General features: G+C 38.3%; 1 pseudogene; it reads left to right on the top strand.

Moving 5' to 3' along the window:
* The first annotated feature begins 381 nt into the window (after positions 1-381).
* Positions 382-700, top strand: LOC116089005 (annotated as a pseudogene).
* Positions 701-16,330: the final 15,630 nt, after the last annotated feature.

Here is a 16,330-nt window from a genome sequence, read left to right as displayed (position 1 = left end):
AGAGACTGCCCTTCTGTCAATTACCTTTCAGCCTTTTATTTTTTTTCCTAAATTTAGGATCAAATAAAATACCATTTTTGAGCAGCTTGCCTAATGTCAACTATTATACAGGTATTTTTATGAAGAGCATTTAAATTAAAATAAAGAGATTTAAAATTCCACTTTATTTTAATGTTTCTAATCATTTTTGGGTGCTTCCTCACAAAAATGAAGTCTTGTGTAGGATGTTTCAATGCAGTTTTTGCTATGTATAAGCTCTCCAAACACTTATACTTCACAGACATTATTCCAATAAAAACAAGTACAACAATAAGAGAATTTTTTATGTTTTTGACTAAAGATAAAAGTAAAAGTTATCGACCAGCCTGAAGTGAATTAAACATGGGTGATGTTGAAAAAGGCAAGAAGATTTTTTGTTTAGAAGTGTGCCCAGTGCCACACTGTGGAAAAGGGAAGCAAGCATAAGACTGGACCAAATCTCCAGGGTCTATCTGGGCAGAAGACAGGTCAGGCTGCTGGATTCTCTTACACAGATGCCAACAACAACAAAGGCATCACCTGTGCAGAGGATACCCTGATGGAGTATCTGGAGAATCCTAAAAAGTACATCCCTGGAACAAAAATGATCTTTGCTGGAATTAAGAAGAATGGAGAATGGTCAGACCTAATAACTTATCTTAAAAAGGCTACTAATGAGTAGTAATTCTGCTGCCTTATTTATTACAAAACAAATGTCTCATGACTTTTAATATATAATGTAATTTAATTTATACACCAAACTCAGATCAATGTTTTTGATGGACAGTCCTGATTTAAGTAAAACTGACTTGTCTTTAAAAAAGTGAAAAGTGAAAGTTATTACTATTATTTATTAACATGTTTGCTTAAGTGGTATCAGAGCTTCATGTAATGAAGTCAGAAACACATTTCTGGTGTTTATCCCATACACAAGTGGCTTATTTTAAAAATATCAAATTCCTTTTCTAGTATTGAACATTTATTTGTGCTCTAGAATTTAAAAATTATCATCATCAAAATCAAGGGAATATTGCACTCCATATTGGAGATGTTTAAAAAGACCCTATCCTTGTGGGAAATTTGCATGTAATCATCTTGCAGATATATATGGAATTTTTAATACGAGAATTACTGAATAGGTAGCAGATAGGAATGTAACATTTGTTTATTTGTATGTAGATACCTCATAAATTAATATGGAAAAAAATCGTGGCCAGTTAAATAAGAAGAATCACCTTCAAGAACAAAGTTGTCTTGGGAGACCTCATCATGAATTCTAGTCTTGGTGGATTCAAAGATTGCTTCCTTTCTTTCCAATCTAAGCAAAAGTTTGTAGAAAAGTAAATACAGCCAAAATGGACATTTGCAAAGGAGGTGCTCATTGAGGATCCAACCCACGAGGGAATGATGCCGGTCTTTGCTGGCTATGCAGCACCACTAGCATAAAAGAACCTGAAATCAAGCCACAGGGAATGTTGGCCTAAGGCAATATTGTGAAGTGAAAGAATGTTTTTCATATCCTCATAATTTTCCTTTCTTCCTTTTAAAAACATACTGGTCTATCTGGCAGGCTTTCTTTCTTTCTTCCTGTTTAAAAAAAAAATCAGTGATATTCCTATTTAAGAGCCCCAGTTTCTTACAGAAACCTGATCATTACTATTGAATAGTCTTGCATGAGCCACCTTCTTCCTTTTGCCTTCTTGACAGCTGTGGAAGCCCTAATGAGAAACAAATTCTATTAAACAAATACTAATCAAAGTCTGATAGGATGCTTGGAAAAAAATCTAGTATATGAGTCAAGCTTTGGTCCTTACAGGTTTATATCTCTAGAAGAAAGACTTTCAAATATAAACAACTAAAATGTGTGGGGAAAAACAAAACAACAACAACAACAACAACAACAACAAAAAACTAGCAGAATTTTCGTGCATTGTAAAGCACATAAGCTAACTTCTGGGGTCAGGGCAGGTATTGCAGTGAATTAGTTTCTAAACTAAGTCTGAAGAAATGAAAGAAAATCAGAAGACAGAATATTCTAGACAGAGGGCATGGCTGTGCAAATACTAGGCAGATTGTGCAAAGAGGGCTGTGCAAAGAGCTTTGGTGGTCACCACACAGTCCGCTGGGGATGTACAGGAAGGGGATTACAGGAAGGGGATTACAGGAAGGGGATGTACAGGAAGGGGATTACAGGAAGGGGATTACAGGAAGGGGATGTACAGGAAGGGGATTACAGGAAGGGGATGTACAGGAAGGGGATTACAGGGAGGACCAGGAAGATAGGGATGGCAGTAAGGATGTCTCACTTGCGCAGATTGTGATGGCCTTGCCTCTGACACCAGGCAGTTAGATGGAAAGATACTGGCATAGTTTAAATTAGAGGTCAACACAATTAGATTCTCAATCTGAAGAAGTTCTTGGGTACATTGTACAGAACAAATTGGAGAGGACACAAACTAGAAATCAATAGCCTAACTCAATGAACACAGCAAAGGTAACTGCACACAATGAGTGGACTCAGGATATATGAACAGGCAGAATCAATCTGGTGATAGATTGGACACAGTAATTATGGTGAGGAAAATTTTTTAAAAAGGAAGGGGAAAGAGCATGTCAGGTTTCTTCATAAAATGACTTCACACCTGTGGTACAGCTGCCGACAAGGAGCCCCTTGAGATGATTTCTTCGCACCTGTGATACAGCTGCCAACAAAGAGCCCCTTGAGATGATTTCTGCAGTAGACTTCTGGGAAACAGAAACACTGGATGCTTTGATCAAATCACAAAACACTGAAGACACTCGGAGACTCAGGTGTTCCTCCTTTTTCAAAGTGCAAGCTCTTGTTATAAATTTTAACAATTTTCTCCTGCTTTATGTCAAAAGTGTCCTCAGAACACAGGATCTAATAAGCTCATTTATGCTAACTTAATCAATGACTTAGTATATAGCAAGATGACAGGATACCTCATTTCATTTAATCTTGATGTGTAATTAAATTAAAAGGACTCATTTTGTGACAGGCCCATCTTCTCTCAACTATGGCCTTTCCAAAGAAGAGCATGCCTATTGTAGATACCAGCAAATAGATTTCTTCTCAGTTTGAGAGAACTCAGAGAGATTCTCTTTTCTTGTCTCAGCTTATAGAATCTCTAAATTATTGATCAGATAGTAGTTTTTAGACAAGAGCTCTAGATTTCAGAAAGTCATTTAGACAGGTTTAAAAGTTCCTTTTCAAAACCAGAATGCCCATATTCAAGGATAACACGGGCCCTGCATAGGAAGCAATTACTCTTATGTGAAAGCAGAGTTGTATGTTTGCTTACCACCTGTAATTTCCAGAGTAATTTCCCTGGGATTGAGTAAAATGCACAGATCGCTCTGATGTCCTTCCGATCTGAAATGGATACTGATGATCGCATCCAGCTTTTGCTTCATTACTTTATTTTAGATATATATTTCACCAAGGAAGTTTGTGCTCCATTTGGTTTAAAAAGACTTAGATAATATGCTTAAAGAAGTACTTTCAAATTATAGTTAACACACTATTCACTTCATCTCTTTTCCTGAGGAAGGATAAAATGACTCTTAAGAGGAGTGGTGAATAAATTTCAACTATATACATGAGAATTTGATTAGGATTTCTTGGAATAGAGCACCCTAACAATCTTTATTTTAAAAAGAGTATTTAATACAAAAGACACAAACATGCAAGAGGGACTGGGTAGGAGATCAGTGAAGGCAGGAAAGGAAAAGAGGATAACAGGTGTGCCGCATAGTTTTATGTCAATTTGACACCACTAAAGCCATCTTAGAAGATGGATCCTCAATGTCAGGCTGCAGGTAAGCCTATAGGACACTTTCTTAATTAGTGATTGTTGAGTAAGGGCTAAGCCCATTTTGGGTGGTGCCATCCCTGGGCTAGTAGTCCTGGATTCTATAAGAAAACATGCTAAGCTGAGTAAGCTGTGAGAGCAAGCTAGTAAACAGCCTATCTCCAGGGTCTCTGCATCAGCTTCTGCCTATAGGTTCCTGTCCTCTCAGAATTCCTGTCTTGACATCCTTAAATGATGAACAGAGATATGGAAGTGTAAGCTAAATAACTCTTATCTCCCATCTTGTTCCTTGGTCATGGTGTTTCATTTCAGCAATGGAAACCCTTAACTCAGATCCTGGGCACAAGGAGTCATCAAAATATATCACGTACATGGATCAAGATGTCAGAATGAAATCCATATCATCAATATATACTAACAACAACCACAACAAAAACACTTTTTAAAAGACACTACAACATTGAGGAGAACTGCTAGTTTTTAAAATCACCAAGAGGAAGTAACTTGTTCATGTCTGTGACTACTATGTAAGATGCAGGGGACCCTGCTGGGTATTAATGTTTATGACGAACACAGGAAAGTTTATCTAAGATTAAATGTTTTAGAAGAAACCTTCCAAATTCCCTTTCGGTATCAGTTCTTTATAAACAACAAGTTAAGATTGTTTTTCTCAGAGAAGCAGGTAGAATTAATACAGGATAGAAATTTTCTGTGTTCTTAAGGAAAGGACTGTGTAGGTCTTGGTGCAGAGACTGCAATAAACAAGAAAAGTAAACAAATAACATTTGCCCGCTGGTAGCTAATGATAGATCATTTATTAGGATCTTTTTCTATGCTAGGCAAATGCTCTCCACTGAGATGCATGCCAAGGACCATGTTTCATTTTCTGAAAAGAATTTAAGAAAAATTTAATCCTCTCTGTATCCTCAGAATGTTGAAGAACTTTTAGCCATGCCTTAAATTATGATACAGTGCAAGTAATAAAGGAAGTTGTCCATCCCCACCAACTCTTGGACAACACTGGCTGCTTTCAATGTCTTCTCCACTTTTGGCTTCAGAAAGAAAACATGAGCTCAATCTCAATCCCGAGCTCAGTGAGGCTATTGACAAAAATGGGAGATGTTCTTTAGTCTTGGATGGAAGTGTTTCCAAGTAGTGAAACAGTCAAGTATAACCACAGACATGAGTGTATGTATACACAGAGCAAGAGAGGAATACCAATTTGTTACTTCTTCCAAACTCCTTGATAAATGTGGCAATGGAGCATGAAGCCAGGTGGTCTAAACCGGTTCCAACCCCTCCACATTTTTCTCCCTCTCCACATCAATCTCTTCTTACTCACTTTCATTTTATTCCTCCACATGTGCCTCCTCCTCTTTTCTCTCATGCCGCTGGTTACCGCACAGCTCTTTAACAGCTCCTGTATTGGAATTTTCTCTAGTCTTCTTCCAGTGCATAGTTTTTTTTTCCAGAACTTACATAGGAATAAACCATTAGTATCTATTTTCCTTTAGCCATGCCTGTGGGTAGTGTACAGGCATGCAATGATGCTCCTCCCTTCAGTACTAAATGTGCCTACATGACATAGATGGATGTTTATAATTTTATGCTTGGTTCATTGAGTGATAAATGTTACTTTTCTCTACTTGCTGTGCATGCGTGTGTGTTTGTTTGTTTGTGTGTGTGTGTATGCATGTGTGTGTGTGTGAAATGATTCTGTCTTCCTTTCTATAGTACAATGTGGTGGCATAACTGCCTTTAATAGATTATTACCATCCCTTAAATCCTTAAGGAAAGAAACAACTCCCAAGTTGAATAGCCCAGCACCACGTATAATGCTTTTCTTTCTCTGAAACCACTTGAAGTTGTATAACTGTTCCCTGGACTTCATAGTTAAATTTTCCTTCCATGTAACATTTTGAATTTTGAATCGTTATCTGTTGTATCTATAGTAAATTAATCCCAGGAAATGGTCTTATACCTGAGAATTTTATAAGCAAGGAAATGTTTTCAATATGGTAACATTTTGGAAGGTTATTCTTCAAGTAGCTGCATGGTGCTGTCTAATAGAGAACTACTCTTCAGTAACCTCTAGAAAGTACTTGTAAGCACATTTGAGCATATTTAGATTTTTGACAAAATTCTCATCTCTCTAAGGAACAAACATTGACTAGAGAGTTGCAGTTTCCAAGCCATTTTATTTAAAAGAAAATATTTCAGTATTCTACAAAAATAGAAAGAAATTACTGTCATGGTTTGAACTAGAATGTCCCCGATAGGTTCATATATTTTCATGCTTGGTCTCTAGTCGGTGAACTCTGTCAGAAGAATTAGAAAGTGTACTCTTGTTGGAATAAGTGTGTTCTTGTTGGGAGAAGTGTGTCATTGGAGGTAGGCTTTAAGGTTTCATAAGCCTAGGGTAGGCCTGTGCCCCTCTCTCTGCCTGCTGTTTGTATATAAAGCTCTCAGCTACCTCTCCAGTACCATGCCTGCCTGCAGGCCTCTGTGCTCTTTGCCATAATGATGGACTAATCCTCTGAAATGTAATCAAGCCTTCAATGAAATGTTTTCTTTTATACAAGTTTCCTTGGTCATGGTCTTTTCACTGAAATAGAGCAGTGACTAAAACAATCACCTCAGTTTTTAAATGATAAAATGGATTCTAGAATTTTTGCATTTTCCCAAACTTTGTTACTAATCAGAATTTAGGTTTAGTTTTGACTTAACATAGCTCCCAAGCTTCAAGTTTTTAATGCAGACTTTTACCCTCTGGGAAGAGGAGAGACTCAAATCCCAGGTGCTGAGTTTGAAGGAAGGAAATAAACTATATTCTTTTGGAAATCACTTTTTCAAGAAGATGAAGGTTCACATTGAAATATACTATAGCAGAATGCCTTCTAATATTTCAAAAAATAAGAAGCTATGCTAACATTTTTAGGCCATTTATTGTCCAGGAGACAGTAACTGAAGACACTCTCACTATACTAACAAGAGTCACCAGCATCACTTAGCTATTATTCTCTTTTCTTCTGTTACTTTTCTTTGATATCCCAGTATTATATTTAAAACATTAGTGTGCTGATGAATCTCCACAGTCTCGGTTCCCTGGTGCTGAGCATGTTCCTAAGACTCAATAAACACAAGCCAATAACAGCCTCCCTAATCTTGTACCAGGGGAAATTTCTTCCCAGCAGGAGCTCATGATTGACTTCCAACCTGATGCCTCACATAACCTCTGCCATCCTGTCTTTCACTGGATTGTCTGAGAAGCCTGACTTCTCCACCATTGTTAGTACTCTGTGTCTCCTAATGGACATGTGCTCTGGCAGTCCTTTGCTTCTCTAACCGAGAATTTAATTCAACTTTGAATCTAGTGTAGATGAAATATAGCCTTTTAAGTAACCTCTTACCAATTAGGGTTTATTTTTTTTTAAGTTAATGAACACAACCGATATTGGCTTAATCATTCCACCTATTCGAATACTCTCTGTACTGCAAGCTCCAGAGTATTCACTTAGTTGAAACAGTATGTAGGCAGACTGTGGCTCTTTTCAGTGCCTCTGAGAGCAAATTGTTCCAATAACAGAGCAAAACCTTTAATCTTTGTCTTTGTATCCATATTTTTGATAAATTTCAGCAAATGTAAAAAGTAGATAGAAGATTCATTTGGACTAGTAGCCAAAGGTTTTGACCCTCTCTGCACATCAACTTAATAGGAAGGGGGAAATGCCATCTTTTTCCACTTAAAAGAACAGGTCAATTTTGAATGTCAATGACCTTAAAAAGTCTAATACTTAATTGTGCTTTTTTACTGGTTTTCTATGGCTCAGCTGCCATGCCCACTAAAAGTCTACCCAAAACAAAAGATGCAGGAACACAAGCAGTTCATATGGGGATAGCACAAATGGGCCCTGCTTCCATCCCTAACCATGTACACAGACTCTCTAGGGCTCTTACTTAAAAACAAAAATACAAGGCCAATTCATAAAGGTAGAAATGATGAGTGAGTTTTCCAGTGGTGCTCCTGGATTGTCTTTGTTTCAGCTATAAAAATTCAGAATGTGGCTGTAAATGATTGCTTTTACTGAATCTCATGCCATCTTACTATCATCACCAGGCATTAGCATTAGTTTGGTATTAGTAAGACCTTTGATAAGATCTTCATTGCAGGGCCAGTCAGGTGACTCGGTGAGTAAATTGTCGGCAGCTGAGCCTCATGAGCTGAGTTCAACCCCCATGATGAGTTCAAGACCTACACAATGTAAATAGAGAAAAGAGTCCTTCCAACTAGCCTCTTACCTTTACTTGAGTGCCATAGCAAATGTACCCACAAACATATACACACATGAGTGCATAACAGATAAATTAAAATGTATAAAAATCAACACCTTCCTTTATGTTTTGATAACTTTGGATGTCTGTTTTTCTTTTATCACAAATAAAAAATAAGTGTTTTCATCTGCTGTGCAAATTGCTTCCTACTCTAATGGATTATGTTTTATTTGCTATTCTAGTTATGATATCAAACTAGTTGCCCATGAACAGATGAATGGATAATGAAAATTTGGTATATATAAAATGGATTACTACACAACTCTAAAAAAAGAATAAAATCACAAAATTTGCTTTAAAGTGGATGGGTTTAAAATGTATGATATTCAGCAAAGCCCCATGGTCTCAGAAACAAACAAACAAAAAACATTTTCTCCTTCATATTCAGAATCTAACCAATAATATATGTATCAGTGTAAACAAATGTATATGTGGGTATAATATTAATGTAGCAAAAAGAGAAGGTAAAGCCAAATATTGGGGAGTAAGAAAGGAATGACTGCCTCTCCTAACTATATAGAAACAGACTGAGTTATATGATCTTTAAGCAGTTAATTGCATTGTGTGATTCTTTTTATTTACTATACTTTTACAATAAGGTTTTAAGTAAAGAGATAGAAGATGGACAGTTGCTGGAATATTGGGCTTCACTAGGCATGAGAATCAGATTCTGTGAATTAAAAGGATGCACATTAGACTGTAGTAGGTAATTCATTTCATATTGCCTACCATAAAAGAGAGGATTTTTAAGGAGTGATTGACAATGAGAAATGGTAAGTCTAAGGAATCTAGAAGCTCTTATCTAAGGTCTTCAATCTTAGTAAGGTAACACCAGCTTAGAGTAAGTTTAGAGAAAATATGTTGAAAATTTGAAGAGGCAAAAATCAGATTTAGAATAATCATTAAAGGCAATATAATTAGTTCTCTAGTTGATTAGATAACAGAATGAAAGCTCCACTTACAGTTCATTCATGAGTTGATAGTGAGTTGGTAGGGCTGTGCTTCAGACAGTCAGATTTGATCAGGGTTATATTGAAGGGGGATTTGAGCTGTTTTATTGTTGGTTTGTTTTTGTTTTGTTTGCCTGTTTTGTTGGTTGGTTTTTACTTTGTTTTGTTGCAGTGCAGGACATGAAGCCCAAAGACAAGCAACTTGTCCAACAATGAGCTAAAGCCCTATAGCCAAGTAAATTCTAACATAATGCAGAAGACAGAGGAGGACTATAGGTTCAGAGGGGAATCTGAATATTTAGGCTCGATAAAAGAAAGAAAAAGTAATCAACAGACAAATCAAACAAGGGACAGTAAAATCGATGACTTGACTGTAGACACTACAACAGCTGTGTATCGGCCCATCTATGAAGAGTCCACTGTTTCATGGGATGTGAGGGCAGAGTGAAGGTGAGGGTGAGATGAAGACTGGAGCAATCATACTTACTAGTAATGACAAGATCTCAGTTGACTCTGAAAGTGAATGGAGGAGCTAGCAAAAGGATCAAAGGAGCTGAAAGAGCTTGTAGCCCCATAGGAGGAACAACAACATAAACCAACTTGTAGCCCCAGAGCTCCCAGGGACTAAGCCACCTACCAAAGAGTATACATAATGGGACTCATGGCTCCAGCCATGTATATAGCAGAGGACGGCCTTGTTGGACATCAGTGAAAGGAGAGGCCCTTGGTCCTTGGTCCTGAGAAGGCTTGATGCTCCAGTGTAGGGGAATGCTAGGACAGGGAGGTGAGAGTGGGTGGGTTGGTGAGCAGGAGGAGAGAGGATGGGATAGGGGGATTTTGGAGGGGAAACCAGGAAAGGAGATAACATTTGAAATATAAATAAAGAAAATATCTAATAAAAAATCATATATAAAAAAGAAAGATTATGAAAGGTCAGGCTTTAGAAATGAGGGTTGGGAATTTCACTTGGGAGCCACTAGTTTTAAGGCATCTATTAGAAACCTTGGCGATAATACAAATCTGAGTTTCAGAGAAAATTATAAATTTGAGAGAAATCCGCTTAGAAAAAATAGTAAGTGAAGCTATGAGACACAATAAACTCACTGAAGACTTGCAATAATGGAAGTTAATACATAATACTATACACAAAGAATGGCACTTTAGAGTAACCTCATAGAACATCTGAGTTCAACTCCTGCCTCCATCCTTCTTACCTGGAAAATGTTGGGTATATTTTTCAATAGCGTCATGATGTAACACAGAGGCAATATACATTTCACACATGAAATATGTTCCAAACACTTGTCCTCTTGGCAAACAGGAAGCTCCAGGGAGCACAGGGTTTTGGAAAGATGGGTTCTAGGATCTGAGAAATTTATACTCACACCTCCTAATAACCCAATACTATATATGTTTTTAAGATTATGATATTCTTTGTAGATTTATTTTTAATAGATGCATATATACACATATATAAACATGACATTTAAATGTCTAGTTCCTGTGGCATGGAATATTTAGCTACCAGAAAATAAAATTATTAGGGTGATTTATTTTTAAGCCAAGCCCACTAATGTACAATCTTTTGCTGAGTACAATACACCTGTCCCTGTACTTTCTGGCATTTAATGAATAAAGGAAATTGAAATTTTCAGTTGTGGAATCTCCTGAGGCTGTTGGCCAGGAAAGTATGTCTACAATATCTGTTTGCTTAAACTTATCCACAAGCCAGAGGTATGTGTTTGAAGTGAAATCGTCTAGGGTGTGAAACAGCAACTTTGCATTATAAAAGGTCTCTCCAGTTCATCATTACTTCAGTAGTGAAATGCTTCACAGGCTTCTTGGTGACTCTCTAGCTGACACTGAAAGGGGGACACTTCTTCCTTTAAAAGTTAGTTTTGAAATGTCATTAAGATACTTCTGTAATTAACCCAGAAGTATTTTGTTGCAAAGCAGGACCAGCTTAGGAATCAGCCCTCATCTGGACTTAAGGCAAAACTCTGATGAGGCAAGGATTCTGAAAGAGCCCTCTCACATCAGACATATCTCCCTCTGGTCTTGAGTGTACTGTGAACACCTGCAAGCATCTGGTACACTGAAGTCAGAGGGAAACTACCAGGACACTTTGGCTTCATAAATTTTTTCTGGAGGGTAGTGAGGCTTTGACACCACACCGTGAGCAGATTCTTGATGACATTGTCCACAGTGAGGAAATAGATTAGAGGAAAGGAGAGTTCCACAGTGCAGTAAATCCTGGCATAACTTCATGAAGCACCAGATAGAGTGGTCCTGAGCCACCAGCTGACAGGGCAGCCATCGGTGCATCACTGTCAATGGATCATGTCTCTATTTTACTGGGTTAAATGGGCCAACACCAGCCAACCAATCAACTCAGGGCATCTTTCTTGATCTTATCATGAACCACTTTTCCATTCATAAAATGGAAATAGCCAAGTCTGCCAAACTGTGCAGGGAACATTGTGAGGACACAGGTAAATGTGAACTCCTGAACTCAGAAATTTTCTCAGGAAGCATGCTGCATCAATTCAAAGAATGGTTAACTGTTTTCTGCAAATTGAATTTCAGCTATGGAAAAGATCGCAATCATTGCACAGTTAATCTTTATCTTCTGGTAAGCAAGATGCTCTGCTATTTTCTGAGTAAAATTTGCCTTAAGGCAAGGAGATAACAGTTTTCATTTAATTGCTTGTGTTAAGGGAACTCAAGCATATTTAAATGTATGTTGACTAACCAAATAAATAAGCTATATAGAAATGTTTTACAATCTTAAATACACTGTGTACAAACACCATATTATTTTTAAGTACTGTGAATAGTTTATTCTCCCTGTGGAATAATTGTTTTGAGTGTATAAAGTGAAACTTTTCAACAACAAGAATTAAACTATGTGGTACTTCATATATTAAGAATAATTATCCACAACAGTGTCTAGATTTGATGATTGAATATGGGAAGGATTCCCAGGTGGAGCAGTCTCTGAATTGTTCTTCCTTTAGTCTCTGCTCCATAGTTTGTCTCTGCAATTCCTTCCATGAGTATTTTGTTCCCCCTTTTAAGAAAGAACGAGGTGTTCACACTTTGGTCTTCCTTCTTCCTGAGTTTCTTATGGTTTGTGGTTTGTACTTTGTGTATTCCAATCTTCTATCATCAAATCTAGACACTATTGTGGATGCCAGCAAGTGCTGGATGACAGGAGCCTGATATAGCTATCTCCTGAGAGGCTCTGATAGTACCCAACTAATACAAAAGTAGAGGCTCACAGCCATCCATTGGACTGAATACAGGGTCCCCAATGAAGGAGCTAGAGAAAGGACCAAGGAGTGGAAGAGTTTGTAGCCCCTTAGGGCGAACAACAATATGAACTAACTAGTACCCTCAGAGCTCCCAGGGACTAACCAACCAAAGAGTACACACATGGTGGGACTAATGGCTCCAGCAGCATATGTATAGCAGAGGATGGCCAAGTTGGTCATCAATGGGAGGAGAGGCCCATGGCCCTGTGAAGGTTCTATGCCCCAGTGTAGGGGAATGCCAGGGCCAGTAAGCAGGAGGGGGTAGGGTGGTGAGCAGGGCGAGGAGGTAGGGAACAGGGGTTTGTTTTAGTTTTTGGTTTTTTTAAAATTTTATTTCTTTTTTTTTCTTTTTTTCTTTTTTGAGGGGAACTTGGGAAAGGAGATATTGTAAATAAAGAAAACATCTAATAAAAAATTATGTTAAACATGATGGAAGTTCAAATTTATTATAAATGGGTTTATTTCTAAAACATTCATTTCAACAACTATAACAGGTTGTGATTTATTTTTGTCTTATTTTAATTCATATTAAAAGGTGCCTTGTTTTTAAATATATTTCATTCACTGGAAAAGTTCATTGGTAGCCTGAGGTCATAGGCAAGAACTGACTGGTTACAGCTGCCATCTCTGACCAATGCAAGATAAAGAAAAGCTCTGCTTTTTTCAGGCCATTTAACCCAAGAAAAGATAAAAAAACCTCCAAAGGAAGCCTGGAAGACAGTTATAGAGTAAACTTTTAGCCATCTCAGAAACTACTTGACTCTAATAGGCTGTGAAAGTCATTCCAAGTCCTTGAAAACATTACCTTGAGTGTTCTGAAAGTGTGCTCACAAACCAGTAATCCGGAGTTCGGGTGTCCTCCTTGCCAAGTCTCTCTGCCCCTAAGTAGGCCAACATTATTTCCCTGCAGGCTCCTAGGTACATCTCCCTGCAGCCTAAAAGCTTCCCCTAAGGCTTCTTTCTTTCTTTCTTTCTTTCTTTCTTTCTTTCTTTCTTTCTTTCTTTCTTTCTTTCTTTCTTTCTTTCTTTTTTTTTAAAGGTTGGCAGAGCATCAAGATGACTTCCCAAGGACAGGGAAGCAAAAAGACAAGCACGGGAGTGGGTCTGTTCCTAGCCTATCAAGTGACTGGAGAACCTTGTGCAGTGTTGGATGATCTCCACACTGCAACCAGGACAAGCTGAGGGGAGCCAAGAAGCTCCAGGTCCAGACCTGCAGTCATCTTCCTGTGACAGTCACATGGGGAAATTGGATGGGTTTGCCCACGGGGCACTCACTGTGTATATAACTTTGCACACACTTCTCTGGAAGTTTTGAAATTATTAAATCAGTGTGGCCTTTTCTTCCCATAATTTGGGATTACCCCAGATATTGGCAATTTTAGACAAAGTGGAGAAGGTACAGCCATCCCAGGAAAGAAGAGGCATGATGAGTGGAACATTCTGTAAATGAACAGGGGAGTCTTAGTTCTACTCCTATCTCTGGATCCCTGTCTATTTGATGCTAGCCATTGATAAGAAAGAAGCATATTTTAGTTAAGGAGGCACACTGTTCCAGTCTTAGTGGTGATGTGTCAGTCAGGGTGGGGGTAATCAAATGAAAAGGGCTTCTTGGTATCTGGGAGGGGACTCCTGACAAGGTGCTGTGTGGTCACCTGTTTGGGATATAATAGACAAACAAGGACCAATGTGACCATGCAACATTCTTTGTACCCTCTTTCCACTGTGTGTTAGAAGACAGCAGTATTTTCACATGGCCTTATGCTTAACTAGGGAATTTGACATTGAAGATAGTTGTGGGTATATGAGGCCGTGTTCCTGCACTAGCTTGGGACCAGACAAATGTGACTTGAATCTAAGCCTTGGTGATGTGAAGGCAAAGTCAAAATTAACCCTATTGCCGTATCCTCACCAACCACATCATCAGCATCAGATATCAGAGGGCTGCCGAAAGCAAGCAGACAAAGCACCTAGCAAAGAAACAAGAAGATGCTAGGGAAACTACAAGGGCTGCAAACATGTCTCTGAGCTCTCCTTGTCCTTTCCTATTTATTCCACTGGGTTCACTGTCAAGTTCAAGTGACCGTTTGTTTTCAAATCTCATGGATGTTATGTAAAGCACTTACGCCCTTTGGAAAGTCTCAAAAACAGTCTGGGAAACCCCAGAGCTCACAAACTGGCATTTGGTCTAATGCCAGGGACTTTAAGACTGTTATGCGGTGGGATGAAGAAGAATGAGGCCATAGCTATGGGTTAAGTGGCTACTTACATCTACCTTTTTTGATGGGGAAATATTTTAGAAAAATAATATTTTCTTTTGCTTCTGTGAATACATGGGCTCATGTAGACATAATTTGCTGGCCCAAAGTAATATTTTGCACAATGAGTGACTTGATTGGCTTTCTTTTTTCTTTTCCATGCATGGTAAAAGAAATGAAGTGCCACAACCACAGGAGAACCAAGAGGTTACACATGCCATAGCATTTGTGTTTGTGGTCTGTACGCTCATAGACAGATGTGTGTTGTCCTTCATCCTCTGTCCTAGCTTGGATATCTTTTTACCTGTGATGTGACGATTCAGGCTATTGCAAACTTCCTGGTGCATTTAGGATTCGCTGTACATTTAGCTTACATTTGAGACAGCAGCTTGATATTCTCCCTAAGCCTTGATGTTGGAGGAAAATTGAGGTCACAGAGCAAGGCTATGAAGACAGGAGAAGGCACTTAGTCCTCAGTGTTCTTGACATAAAATGAAAAATGTGAAAAAATACAGCTTTTGAGCTAAAAAGAAAAAATTCTCAAAGCTCAGGCCACCTGGAAAGAGCTAAACATGCCACCTCTCTAGCCTGTCTCAGACACTTCCTGGAACAGCATCTCTCATGGTCCTCTTTAAATTCCTCTTCCTTATCATGTGACACTTCCTCTCATTAACCTGATGTACATAACTGACTGCCAATAATTAAAAGTTGCCAGTGGAAAGAGTTCAGAAGAATTCCTATATTTGTTTTAGAGAAAACATCCTTAACATGATTGAGACTTGGGGGGTTAAGGTTTTGACCGTTTTTACATCACATTGGTGATACATGGCCCTGAATGAAGACTGTTGAAAGCTATTATATAAAGAAATAAGAGATAAGAAGCAGAGTGTTTTCGTAGGAGAATATTTTTTTTCTATGAAGCTCAGTCCTATTTCATTCAATAATGGCCTTTACTAGGTCACTAGAGAGATCTTAATATAACCTATTTCCTGTCAAGCACAGAGGCTATATTAATGCTGTGTGCTGTTGAATTTCCCTTCACAGATTGATATTTCAATGAACATATGTGTTATTTGAATTCGGCCCCGGTAGCCATTCTTCATCACTATTTTGAGAGTACTTCATAAACTAAAAAGGAAATATTAATTACCTCATTTGTACCACAACAAACTCTCCCATAATATCCATAAAACTATTGGGTAGCATTAAGCAACCAACATATAAGTCATATCTTTTATTTGGGGTTTAATGGCATGGCCCCGGGAATCTCATGCAATTTTCCAGAATCTTGGCTGCAAAACCTCCAAGGGCTAATCAAATATAGCTGCCAGGTCTACACTAATTTTCATCTACTTCTTAATAGAGTGAAACTCATAGTTTGAAATGGTGTAGCAGCAGGGTGTTTACTAATTACAGCCAACTAATGAGCTGTAGCTCAGGGAGGCAGCTAGGGAATATTCAGACCACAAGTCTCAGAGCGCTTCTAGAACTTTCCATCTACTCCTCCTGCCTTCTTGGGTACATCTCCATGTGGAATGGGCTAGAACAACCCAGACACCACACACACACACACACACACACACACACACACACACACTCACTCACATTCCAACAGTCTCATAGCAGAA

The sequence above is a fragment of the Mastomys coucha genome, unplaced genomic scaffold, assembly GCF_008632895.1.
Source record: "Mastomys coucha isolate ucsf_1 unplaced genomic scaffold, UCSF_Mcou_1 pScaffold14, whole genome shotgun sequence".
Taxonomy (NCBI): domain Eukaryota; kingdom Metazoa; phylum Chordata; class Mammalia; order Rodentia; family Muridae; genus Mastomys; species Mastomys coucha.
Note: the sequence above shows the minus strand (reverse complement) of the source record. Positions and strands in the feature narration are given on the sequence as shown.